Below are 13,867 nucleotides of genomic sequence, written 5' to 3'. Positions count from 1 at the left end.
GTACGTCAAAATTACAAAAGTTCATATGCGTCAAGCAAATGCATTTTGTTATTGCTTATCTATGGCAATGAATAAATTACAGGTTTACAGCCCCTAAAACTTGCAATTTATCATCCTGCAGGAAGAGAAAATCATGCATCGAAATCATATGAACTCAAGCTACAAATGCAATGAAAATAGAGATATTCAAATTAAACATATGGGGGGAACCGAGAACCACCTTGCTGGGGTGCCAACTGGTCTAGGGGTGCCCTGCAGGTGAGAACAGAGTTAGAGTGTCACATGTCTATCCAACGTAATCTGTGGGGCACTCTCTGTGAGGATCGTGTACCCAGAACTCAGGGCTGAACAGGCCCCTGCTTGAGGGGTGCTGCATGTTTACAGCGCTCGAATCTCAGATAATTTGTCTCTCTCTCCCAAACCAGGCTCTGCGTCCTCCAGAACTCCTGGCGCTGCCTCTGCTTCCTTTCACATTCTACCGCAGGAACAGCAGCAAGGTCAAAAGGCAAAAAATGAGCCATAGGCACTAGGTGGGCGGCAAGCTCAGAGCCTCAGAGTGTTTGCCGTCTGTATTTGCTGAGACCTTCAGGGACACATTGTGAGGCATAATCCACAGGCATTCTTAATTAACAGACAAGGATTAAGAGCACCAGACGGGTCAGATTGGCACCACCCAGTCCGGCTCTCCATAGTGGCCGAAAACCAGGTGCCCAAATGAATGAACAAACAGGAATCCTCAAGGATCTAGTCCCTGCACCCTCTCCTAGCAAACCGAGACAGGGACACTCCCCCCATATCCTGCCAGACCATGTCCTCTCATGAATCGATTTAGCTCTTTTTGACACCCTGTAAAGTCTTGGCCTCACAATATCCTGGCAATGAGTCCGCGGTTGACCGCATTGTGGTGAAAAAATCTCTTTGTGTTTTTCAAACGTGCTGCGTATTCATTCATTTGTGGAACGCCCCTAGTCTTGTTTAGATAGGAAAAGTAACCTTCCTTATTTACTTCTCCCCACACCAGTCATGATTTTTATAGACCTCTCTTACATATTTCCTCCTTACTTTCTTCCTAAGCGCAAAGCCCAGTCTGGATTAATTTCTCCTCATAGCAACACTCCATACCCCTTTCTGAACCTTTTCAATTCAATACAGTTTTTTTAAAGATGGAGTGAGCAGATCTGCAACCAGTATCAAGCTTGGCTTACCAATGGAGTATATATGCAATATGATTTCTCTCTATTATCACACCTTCTTAATGATTCCCAACATTCTGTCGCTTACCCGCTACTGGCAGCATTGAGTGGATTTGCAGAGAAACTATCCCAGTGACTTCCAAGATCTCTCACTGAAATGCTAACAGCATCTTCCTCGCATCATTTAATAACTGTAGATATTGGGATTATTTGCCACTGTCAATCACTTTGCATTGATCAAACATGGAATTCATCTGGCCCATTTTGTTGCCCTTTCAACCCAGTTTGTGAAAATGCTCATTGAACTCCTCCTCACAAGTCTGCTTCGGACTTAACTATCCTGTATTTGAATCATCGCAAAAATTTTGTTCACCTCACTGTTAGCAGATCGTTATGCAATATGTTGAAATAGTCCCAGACAGACACCACTAGTTCCCGTTTGCCATCCTGAAAACTACCATCATCTCTACCCTTGTGTTTTCCGGCACCTTTAACCAGTTAGTGATCCACTGAGCACCTTCATGAGGTGAAAGTAAGCCGGTCCGGTCCGTAGGGTACCGGCAAGATGGGTACTCTGTGCCTCGCCCGCCCGCCCCCAGGCTGATGATTTAAAGGGCCCAGGTCTCCTGCAGAGGCCAGAGCCCTGGTCCCCTTTAAATCCCTCCTGCCCCCCTGCTGGACCCTAGGACAAATCACTGCGTGGACACGCTGCTCTCCCCCGCTCCATCACTAGGAACACAGAGCAAGGGGGCGGAAGACTCTTCCTTACAGTGACGGGCACCGTTGTCTGAACTGTGTCACTCCCATGACACCTCCTTCCCCAAGACCCACACTCACACCCACCCCTCCCCCCGAGGCCAACACCCACTACAACACGCTCTTCCCCCAATGACTCTCCCTTTTGCCCCCCCCAGCATCCCTAACAACTGGTAAAGAGTATGGGGCCACGCCCTCTACTGCCCTGTTTCCACCACCCCTGCAGCAGAGCTAAGCAGGCAAGCATTGTGTGTGTGTGTGGTGTGTGTGACAGATGGCTGCTGTGCTGAGCTCAAGCCAGTGAGGAAACGTGGCTGATGTTGGGCTTGTCCCCCCTCCCCTCTGAACTTAGAGACTATGTTCCACACACTCCCTGTTCCCCCAACCCACACACAGAACACACTCCTTACCCACCATGCACACTGCAGGAAAAAGGCCAGCTGGCACATCTAGTAGATGCCTGCATTTGGACATGGATATGAAGAAGACCTGCATCATGTGATGCAGTACCACCCACGAGCCATTGCACAACCCTTCCCAAGCACCTGCAGCAGTTGCACAAGTACCCACCAATGCACTGCGCTCTGTGGCCATCCAAGATTCTAGATGGATTGCTCTGGTAAGTACACAGGGGCATAGTGTGCCATGGCACCAGCTGTTACTTAAACCATTTAAAGCCGACATTACCCAATGGGTAACATAAGCTTGAGATGAGCCAAGAATCCGCTCTTGTTAAACAAGAGCCACAGCTTCTCTTAGGGAGATCCAAACCTGTGCAGGGAGACCTAATGATTCTAGCCATCACCTTAACCACTCATCCACAACTATTGCTGAGATGTTGTCTCTCACTAAACTCTAGTTCGTTCTCACTGAGTGAATCAATCCATTGATTCCTCTAGACTCACTTCCCCAACACACACACAACTCTGTGCCATTGTGAATGGTGTGTCCAGATGCTGAACTGGCAAGAATTCCTGCTCCTTTCCCTTCTGGCTGGACCAGAAGAGAGTGTGTTTGTGCAATGACTCCTGTAGCATTGTTTCATTTCTGCCTTGATCATTCAGTACAGTCCTTACCATCGATATCCCCCAGAGAATCAGGATTGTGGCGATAGGCAGAGGCAGTTGTTCTCTGGGCGAGCTGAGTTTGTCAAGGTTGTGCTCCTTTCTTTCCTCACCCTGGAGTAAACTCAGCTTTTATCCATCCTGATGTTCAAGGTTAACAGAGAGTGAGCGCAAGAAGAAGGTGGACAGGGTGGTCTCAGGGAGGGGCAGAGAGGTGTTGACAGCAGGTGGCAGGGCAGGGTGAGGTGTAGAGCAGCAGGGTGGGACAGGGTGAGTCTCAGGGGAGAGGTAAACAGAAGGTAAAGGTGGGCCAGGGCTGTCTTAGGGAATGGGGCAGAGAGGTTTGGTGCATTGGAGTCTCAGGGGAAGGACAGAGAAGGGCAGCAGCAGACTCTGGGGTACAAGGGGTGAGAGACACAAGGAGCCTTGGGAGGAGAGGAGCACGCAAAAGGTGACCAGCAGGCCTCAGCCAAAGAGGGGAAGAACAGGGGTGGAAAGTCCAATGGACGTGATGGCAGAGCACAGTGGGCCATTCCGAGGGAGAGAAATGAATTCAAGGAGAGTGGCAGGGCCGCCCAGAGATTCCAGGGCCTGGGCAAAACACTTTTGGGACCTTGTCCATAGAAAAAAGTGTGCAAATACTCAGAATATATGGATATCTCATGGGATCCTGGCAGGGCTGGCATTAATTGCCCCGACTTCCCCTCTTCTGGTGGCCCTCCCGTCACCTCGTCCTCGTAAGTCCCCTGCCCCCTAAAATCATTTGTTGCTCTCCCTATAACTCTCTCCGAATTGTTTCTGTAGTGGAGGGAGAAAACTGGAACGCAATTGCTCCAATTGGCCTCACCATGCCAATAGAGGAATAATCACTTCCCTCCGCTCTGCTGCAACGCTCCTATAATACCAGCCCACGTAGACCAGTTACCGCCATCTTGAATAGACCACCCAGCAATAGTTTGATCAGTTGGTACTGTCATGCAGGAGTTATTCCTACTCTATCATGAAAGAATGGAACGATGAGCTCTATAAGGCAAGGCAGAGAGAGCTGCTGTCCGTGTAGTTAACCCATCTCCCTAGAGGGTGGTAGCTATGGTCACAGAGAAGCTGTTGGGTTGGGTGTGCAAGGCTGTGGTGTCTCCATGTCATCTCATAATTAAATGAAACCCCATATCTTTTAAAAGCACTGTGGGTCTGGACCCGAACAGACCTGAGCAGGCCTCTCCTTCAAAATCTTTAAGATCCTGACTTACCCTCACAAAGTCTTGGTATTAGGCCCTGTAGAGTGTTGGACTGTAAAGCAAACGGTCCTGTCAACTCCAAATACCCTTACCCTAACCTCTTCCTTCAACAATAATTAGCATTTCCATATGTTGAGAGTTCCAGTGAATAGGGATACTTGAAATGATGGCGCAACACCCCAATATTTCCTGTGCAATAGTGCATAAAAACCTAGCAAACATGACCTTCCCCATTGAATGCAGTTCCAATCTCTAACGTATTAAAGAATCTATTGCGATTTGTTGCAGAAAAAAACATCCTGATTGTAGAAAGAATAGAAAATTATGGCAGCCCACCCAGCTTGGCTAACATGAGAATCCTTTTGATACTAAATCAGAAAGAAGCCAAGCTACAAGAAAGTGAAGCTTGACAAGATGACCAGGAGAAGTATAAAACTACTGCTCAGGCATCCAGAGGTGAAATCAGGAAGCCTAAAGCACACTTGCACGTTGCATACTAAAGCAGAGATTTAAGGATTAAACAAGAAAGTGTTTCCTTCAGGTATGTAGTAACATGATATTGGAAAGTCAAGGAAAGTGGGCCCCTGACTGAAGACAGGGAGGTAAAGCTTAGTGACAGAGAATGTGAAGGAACTAATCATAACCAATGCTTTTTTTGCCCTCTATCTTTGCGACAAGTCACTCCCAGACCTGCTGCACGGCAGCACAGGTGGGAGAAGGCTGACCAACCCTCGTGGAGAAAGAAGTGTCTAAGACGTAATTTAGAAAAAACGGAGACCAGCAATGTCCATGGGAGCTGACCGCTGCATCCAGATGCTAAAGGAGTTGTGGATGGATTGCAGAGCATTGCCATTACTTTGGAAAACTATGGTGCGTAGAGTCCGGATGACTATAAAAAGGCTAATGTAATGCCCCATTCTTTGAACCAAGGTCAGAAGAGATCTGGGAAATATAGTCATCACCTCCCTCACGTCCCTGAAAAATCAATAGGAGGCAGTCTTCAAGAATCAATTCTGAGGCACTTTAGAGGAGCCGGAAAGTGTCAGGAACATCTAGCACTGGATTCACGCAAGGGAAAGTCATTCTTGACTAAACCAATGCCTTGTAAAATGAGATAACTGAGTCTTGATGCGGGGAAAGGCAGTGATGTGTTTATTCATTCCTGACTTAGCAAAGTGTTTGAATATGGTTTCACCAAGTATTCTTGCCTGCATAGTTAAAGAAGTATGGGCTGGATGAATGCGACTATAATAATGGATAGAATCTGCCAGAACTCGCAAGGCTCAACGGGGTAGTGAGCAATCGGCTTCCATCGCTAGTTGGTCGCCGGTTTCACCTGGAGTGCCCAAGGGTCGGTCTACGGCCGGTTTCTTCAATACTTCATTGACTGATCTGGAAGGATGTGTGGACTGCACCCTCAGGCAAGTTCAGATGACACTAAGACTGGGAGGATGTAGATATGCTGGATGTAGGGATAGATACAGAGACCTTAGACAAATTAGAGGACTTGGGGCAAAAAAATCCTGATAGTCAAAAGGACCAAGTGGGCAGAACCTGCACTACGACGGAAGAATGCCGCCATTCACGTTAAGACTAGGACCGGAGTGCTCAGCAGCAGTTCTGCTGAATAAGACCTAGGGTTACATGGACGAAGACAGCTGGCTAAGATCAACAGTTGCCCTTGTGCCAACTAGCTACGCAGCATTTTGGGCTGTTTCATAACTCGGGGCATTGCCAAAGAAGTGAGGGATGTGACTCATCCCTCTATTACGACATGATAGAAAGTCGTCATCTGGAGCACGTTGTCCAGTTTTTGGTCCCCACACTACAAGCAGCATTGAAAAATTGAAATAGTCAGCAGAGAGGCAACAAAAATGATTAGGGGGCTTAGCACCATACTTAGAGGAGAAGCTGAGGACCTGGGATTGTTTAGTCTGCAAATAGATAGAAGACTGAGGGGGAATTTGATAGCTGCTTTCAAGTACCTTGAAAGGGAGTGTCCGAGGAGAGAGCTAGACTGTTGCTCTGTGGACCGTGATGACAGACACAAGATAAATGCGCCTCATGCAATAGGGGAGTTTTGGTTGATATCACGAAAAGATAACTTTCACTAGCGAAGAGTGTGAAGCACGTGGAATGGTTACCTTAGGAGGTGTGGAATCTCCTTCTCTTCGAGGTTTTAAGGCAGGCTTGACAAAAGCCCTGGTTGGGATGCATTAGTGGGGATTGTCCTGCTTTGAGCAGTGGCTGACGAGATACCTCCTGAGGGTCCCTTCCAAACCCTGATATCATATTCATATATCGATGCTCTAATGCCTCTCTCTGGCCATGAAAAGTCGAGTAATTTCTGAAAAACTGAGTCCTGAGCATTAGGAAGTAGCATCTGAATGTTGTTCGCTGTTCAGCTCAGCTGCTGCCTAGAACTAATGCGTGCCTGTGAGTGGGGTACCACAGGGAATACTCAATTACCTCCAAAGTGCCTGCCAGGGCAGGACATTAGCACAGCAAAGGGAGGGTGTGGCAGTGACATCAGGGAGCCCTTTGCAGACCTCAGACTATTTAGTCCACAGGTGGTGGGAGTGCGAAACCTCATCAGAGAGATGCTGACATCAAGCCAGGCAGACAGGGCGAGGGCCGGGGACACCTCAGAGACCCCTGTGCTTGCTTCAGCAAGTCTCCTCCCAGGTCTCTCTGTTGAGGACTCAGAGAGTATTGGGTCATGGCGTGAGCGCCAGGAGGAACTTCTTTGAGTTTTCTCCTTCTGCTTTTAGTGTATTTACTAAAAAACAGCCGTCCTGTTTAGAAGTGGATGCCCCTGAGGTTTGACACCTTTGTTCAGGTCTGATCTGCCGATCTGTTAGAGTTGAATTCTAGGTATTTTTAAAAAAGTCACCGTTAGTTTAAGTGATGGTTTTCACGAAATTTTCTTCTTGCACCTGGGATTTTGTCCCTTAAGAATCAGTGGGGTAACCAGTAAGGTTTGGTCCGCTTTTTGTTCATGCTTTTCCCCTTCAAGGTATCAACTGGGGCTCTAATAAATGGCAACCTTCCTTTAACACAGATCGTTGTTCCATGTAAACTTTCAGATACGTTCGAATGGCAGCTGTTTAGAGGTCATGTGCTTCTAGTTCATGATCAGCAGCAGAGTCTCTGTAAATTGAAGGATTATATCGTATTGTAAATAAAGATGTGGTCTGAACGTGAGCGTTCTGTAATGAGAGGCTGGTTCCCCCAGTTCAGGTCCAAATGCTCTGCTAGAAATGTCCCTGGGACCCCAGCAGGAGTGAAAGGAGAAACCCTCAGCTCTGCACTTAGCTCCAGGCTGATTTATTGGGGGAACAGGGGAGAAATTCTTCTTTGCTGCTGAGTAGGGAGCCAGGGCAGTTCTCTGGGAATCAAGGTGCCCAGCCTGACTCAGCTGCTTCATTGCCCCCTAGGGGCCCTGCAGGCTCAGACCATCCCTGAGGCCTGGTAGCTCCTCAGGGAGCTCTCCTGGTGCAGCTGGCAGGGCAGGAATATCCCATTCTAAGGGCCTGAGTTCAGCCACCAGGAAAGGCAGCAGCTTTGCTCCCTCCTTCTAAACAGAGCTCCACGGTCGTGGTTCTGAACCAGGGGTCCAGAGGCACCCAGCAGGTTTCAAGGGGGGGTTCACCAAAATAAACTAGAATGCAGGGCCAGTGTTAAACTCACTGGGGCTCAGGGCAGAAATCTGAAATCTGAGCCCTCCTGCCTGGGAGTGAAGCCAAAGCAACTTAACTTCATGGGGATCTACTAGCTACCTCCTAATAACAGCCCTGGCTTCTTACTGGACATGCAGAAAAGCAGTTGTTGTGGCACAGGTGGGCTGTGGAGGTTTTATACCATGTGTCGGGGGGAGGGGGCACAGAAAGAAAAAGGTCGGGAACCCCTGCTCCAGGGAACCTCAGAGAATAAAGACTCAATCCGACTCAGTGCTGCCAACTCCAAAGATTTTGCCTTGAGTCTCATGAGAGTTATTGTTTTCCTTAAAGTCCCAGCTCCTGGAGTCAAGTGGAGATGTGATGATTTCAGCCTTTGCTCTTAAGGAAACAGAACCTTTCTAGTCCTTGTGGCTCTTGCTCCCAGGGTGGGTCATTCAGCAGGAATTTTGGATGTGCACAGAACACAGACAGGATTGGTTCCCACATGGTTACAGAGCTGCAGTAAAGTGGAACAATTTTCAGCTTGTGTGATTGGAAGATATCTGGATGCATATTGTAAGACTGTCCTCCATAAATGAGGAAAAGTTGAGGTGCCTTTATTATTCTTTTTTCCACTCTTTGTTTCTATGGGGAATTTGCCAATGCAATATCACTGTCTTCCTTTTAAACAAACAAAAAAGGCAATGGCTGTTGAAAATAGCAATTCCAGTCCTAAAAACTCTGGGAAGCATTTCTTGCTCAATTTTATCCTACTTTTTCTACAGCAAATTACAGTGGATCAGTATATTTGATTTGGGAGAAATGAAGTACAGCTGCCCAAACTGAGCTTGAGCACTCCTGAATTTTGAGGTGTTCAAATCTGGAAGGCAGGTGCTAGATTCCTTTCTGCATATTAGCTAAATCTGGAAAGGAAAAGTCAATTTCTGCTTCCATGGCTCAGAAGTGGAAATCCTCCTACGTGCCTGGTACTGTATCTAAAGCTGCCCAGGTCCAGTAGAGCCTCCCCTCCCTTACTTTTCATTTTAAATTCTAGTGGGACCCACATACCTCCCTTGCTAGGCTTCAGATAGAGAGGGGCACTGTCCATTTAGTCCCCCCAATTCCTTCTTTGGGGGCTGCAAGGTGGGGTCACACCAGTATCCCTAATCCAGTCTGGGGATGTCTTCGAAGGGGATATCTGGGCCAAAGCCTTCTACTCCTTGGGCACATTTGTTCCCCATTCACAGTGCCACCCCCGCTCTAGCAGTGAGCTCTCCATTCACAGCAAGCTGCAGCATGAGGTTTCAGCTACCATACTCCCTCCCTCCCACTCCCTGTAGTGCCCAAGGGAATGCTGGGAAATGTAGTTCTTTCCCTGCTCCAGGGCTGGCTCTATAGGCAGGGAGCTAACCAAGGAACTACAGCTTCCAGGGCCCCCTGTTGATGCTCAGCTCCCAGGCTGGATCTCTCCTAGCTGCCGCCCCTGCACATGGGCTGCCCCAAGCACCTGCTTGCTTTGCTGGTGCCTAGAGCCGCCTTGGGACCGACACATGTTTGTTTTCATCCTCTGAGTCAGGAAAACTACAAAAGCTCTTCTTTTGTACTGGGGCAGGCAAAAATGAGGTGACACTAAATTATTCTGATTGCTAAAAGCAGGTTTAGGAGTTGTGTATTTTGAAAAAAAAAATAAAAAAAATAATATTGATCCTTCTAACTAGCAGCATGAGATAAAAAAAAAGAACACAGACAAACTTGTCAGTAAGGGCTAATGTCCTAAAGGGAAATCAGCAGCGGTTTGTAGCTGGGGGAGCGCACAGTCTGAATGTGTATGACCCGACCCCAGCCCCCATCCCACATAGCAGTAGGGCTTGGCACTTTCTCTGTGCATTGTGTGGTGGCTGAGTGGTTAACCAAGCAGTGACAATCCAAGGAGGTTCCCTGAGTCGGTTTCACTCCTCAGGAGATTCTGCACAATAAAAATTCTGTGCACAATAGTTTAAAATTCTGCATATTTTATTTGCCAATAAATAAATGTGGAGGCTCCAGCATGGCAGTGGGGAGCACAGGCTCCTGATGCATGGCTCTGTGGCACGGTTACGGCTATATTATGTGTATATTCTCATTAAGGGGTGAAAGGAAAGTTCTATGAGAGGGAACTGGCTCCTCCTCTGGACTGCACGGTGTTGGGGATGGGATTTTCAATTGTTAGCAGCTGACGCTGAGGACTGCTGGTACCGTTTCCTGACTGTAGAAGGAAACTATTCTATGATGACACTACGTGGTGCGGTCTGTAGAGAGGTTGGCTAGAGGACGTGTTTCTCTGTAAGTGAACCAGTGGGGGGCAGGTGGTAGGCCTCCTATTCCGTGCTGACCCGAAGGCTAACCAAGTGCAGAGGGGAGTACCTGCTGGCGGGGGACACGCAGGATGCGCGGATGTGAACTGGAGATTTACGTGAAGGAGAGACGTTGACAGCCCAAGTGCAGGGTGGTGCCAATGAACTGTTCAGATCCACTGCAACTCTCACCAGTGGCTCAATGGTGGGCAAATTTCCTGACCCACAGCAGATGGATAATGGGAAGTGAACATACCAAAGCTTGCAGATAAGGAAGCAGGATGGCAAAGGCTGGGGTGTTGGCAGAACAGGAGAGCATCAGAGGTTCTAGTGAGAGAACCAAGGGTATCGGTGGAGTTGGTAAGGGAAGGAACTTGGGGTTTGTCTCTGGTGTCAAGGAAACAAAGTTGGAACATTAAGAAACCAGTGCTGCCAAGTCTGCAGCACCTGGCGTGTGGATTTCCCACAAGGCGCATCTCATGCTGGGAGCCCAGTCAGCCTGTGTACTGTAAGACAGGATAAATGACAGCTGCTGAGTTCCAGGAGATGGGCTTGGACGCTGGCCCAATTTCGAGTGGGAGCACCCCGAGTCGAACGGGACGGGTGGCCTCGCCCTGAACATTTTTGCAAGCCTGCAGGGAATGGAGCAAAGGCAAGGGGATGTGAGGCGACGTGGCGAGGGGACCCGCGGAGGCTGAGATGTTGCAGGACCGGGCATTGTAGGAGAGGACTGCGAAGAGACCACGAGGTGGAGAGGGCAGAGAGACGAAGGAGAGCGCGAGCGCATGAGAGAGTCGAGCGAGGGGTCGAGGGAAAGAGGGAATAGTGTGGGCGGTATGTATGGTGCGGGATGGGGTAAGGCTGCCTCAGACTTTGAATTTGGAGGCCGAGCTCCAAATTCAGTGCAGACTCCTAGAGGTATGTTGCTCTTGGTATGAAGCCTGGAGACAAAATGCTGCTAGCCTCTCCTGAGTGAACTGAACGTGAGCTTTATCCCTCTGTGCTAGGTGACGACTGCCGCACCTGAGATGACGTCTTTGGTTCACTGCGTGGCTGCTCAAGCTCTGGTCGTAGAACTTAACACTGCTTCGGCTAGAGAATTCACTGTTGGTTGATCGATCAGGTGGTTGTTTGCGTTGGCCTGTGGGTCGACATGAAGGGTCACAACTTTGGCCCTGCACTGCCACACTCTTCTACTTGCCCACATGCATTTAAAGGAAGGAGGGCCAGGGCAGGGCCAGGCTTCCATAGTCAGGCTAGGGCAGCGAGGGTAGGAAGAGTCCCAGGCTGGAGCCAACCACTTCTGCTCTGGCACCTAAGCAGGGCAGCTGGTGCTGACGCTTCAAGGGAAGGCTTAATAGCCCACAGAGCACCAAAGGTCGAGAGGTGTTTTTCAAGATGAGGAGGAGAACATGCCTTTGTGCCAGCATACACCACCAACACCAGCTCGGCCACCTGCTCCTCATGACACAACCCACATGAGGTCACTCTCACCAACAGCATTTAGTATCTGCCTCCCAGCATCACAAGGTATTGAGAAAGCAGGGCCTACCCTCGGTGGGCCTCTGACCATCTCCATTCAATGGGCCTCCTTTTGGTGGTGGGCAGGTGTAGATATTTCTCCCAGAGGCTTTTACCTTCGTACCTGCTGAGAACACAGAATACACACGGATCTTGCTCTTGCAGTGAAAGGGTTTAATACATTTAGCGGACCGCTGACTAGTCAGCTGGCAGCACCTCTGGCTCTTTACTCCTGAGGTTGAGTACAATCCACTGTCTGGTGGCTTGGGGCTCTCCTTCAACAATACCACACATCTGCTTAAGCCCCCACCCAGTAACCTGGGAAACTAACTGGCCTACTGGGTGCCTCTAAAATGTGATACTTACTCACTCACAACGCACTGAATGTGAAAAAAATTTAATAAAAGGAGGAAAATCACCTTGTATTAACTTGGAGAAAAAACACCACAATCAGGATTCATAACACAACACTATGAGCAAAACACCCACCACACACGCGCTGGGCAGTGGCTTTTGCCTCGGGCTCTTAAATCCAGAGACACCAAAAGTCTTAGATGTGCCCTCCCTTCCTGCACTCACTCACAGCTGCTGTCCTGGTCATGCAAAGCCAAGAGTTCACCTTCACCTCGGGGGAAAGCCCTTTCTCCCTCTACTGTCTCCACTTTGCATGTCACCGGCCGTCACCCGAGCTCTGCTGCCACCTCTCTCCTCTGGAACACTCTGTGGTCCCACAGGAGCTGAGGCAGGACTCCTAAAAGAGGGCGCGCCGAGCCCAAACAGTAGCCGCCATCCCTTCCACTACTCCAGGCCACGCCCTTGCACCACCTTTCTCCCAAGGCCCCATCCTATGCTGCCTCCTCCCCCAAGACCGCCTTACTGCTTTCCTCCCCTCCCCACCGCTCACTTGCCCTTACAGTCATCACAAAGTGGTAAGGACAGAGCCTCCCATTTTTAAAGTCTGGGGTTTGTTCCCCTCGTTAGCACCCTGGGGCCCTGCACTTCACACAGCTCTCCCTGATTTCAGTGTTAGTGAGGGAGTCTTACTGCTAGTGGCCGGGCTGGGCAGTTTCTTGTATGAGAGACACTGTCCCAAAGCAGGACTAATGCTTAGACCTGGTTATCAGTGATTGCAGATCTGTTCGTCTGCAGCAAGACTCTACATTGAGTCTTAATCAGCTCTGTTATTACACAGAAAAGAACAAAAGGGTCAAACGGTGCCTGGAATCCTTAAGAAGAATCCACCCCACCAAGTACCAACACTTGTCGCTACCCGCTTTCAACTCTACTGAGAATGTTTGGGGTCACTCCTTGCCTTTATCAATCTGGGGGTCTGGGAGAATAGCAATTAACAGGTGCTCCAGTAGCGCAGTTGGTTAGCACACAGTACTTATAGGGCAGTGCTGAGAGGAGCTATGCTGAGGTTGTGAGTTTAAGCCTCACCTAGAGCACTGGTTTTCATTAACCAAGTGGTGTCACCCCCTCATTTGGCCCTGTGGAATGTAGAATTTTAGCCTTGGGGACCCTGAGGAGGAGAGGAGTCAAAAATGCCCCCTTCACTTATTATCTCCTCTCCAGAGTGCAGGTCAGAATCTACAATCCTTTCTGCCCCACCAGCCCCAGGTCACTCCACTTCCTGCCACCTGGTAATTGCAGGGCAGGCCTGACCCCACACTCACGGGGCAGCGGGAAGTGGAGTGATCTGGCCCCAGCCCACTGCACTCTGCTCCCAGCCTTGAAACTTGTGGGGTGGAAATGCCCCTCAACACTCACCAGCGGTGCAGCTGGGAGCTGGTGGAGCAGAGCAGGCTGGGTCCAGGTCGTTCCACGACCCGGTGAGTGCAGGGTGTGCCTGATCCTCCTGCAGTCCACCGGGTTGTAGCTCAGGGGAAGGGGTGGAGCGGGAGTGGGAAGAGGCGGAGCAGGAGCAGCTTTCCTAGCCAGCCAGGGGATCGGGCAGGCCGCTGGAGCAGTACACAGCTGTATAGGGCACCAGGAAAAATGGGCAATTTGATGCCTCCCCATCCCTTAATCAGTCAGTGTCCCTGTAGTGAGTGCTGTCTTCATAGGTCCTTTCTCAATCTTTCTCACCCTCTTGTCTTGAGT

This window comes from Chelonoidis abingdonii, chromosome 4 (assembly GCF_003597395.2).
Source record: "Chelonoidis abingdonii isolate Lonesome George chromosome 4, CheloAbing_2.0, whole genome shotgun sequence".
NCBI lineage: Eukaryota > Metazoa > Chordata > Testudines > Testudinidae > Chelonoidis > Chelonoidis abingdonii.
Note: the sequence above shows the minus strand (reverse complement) of the source record.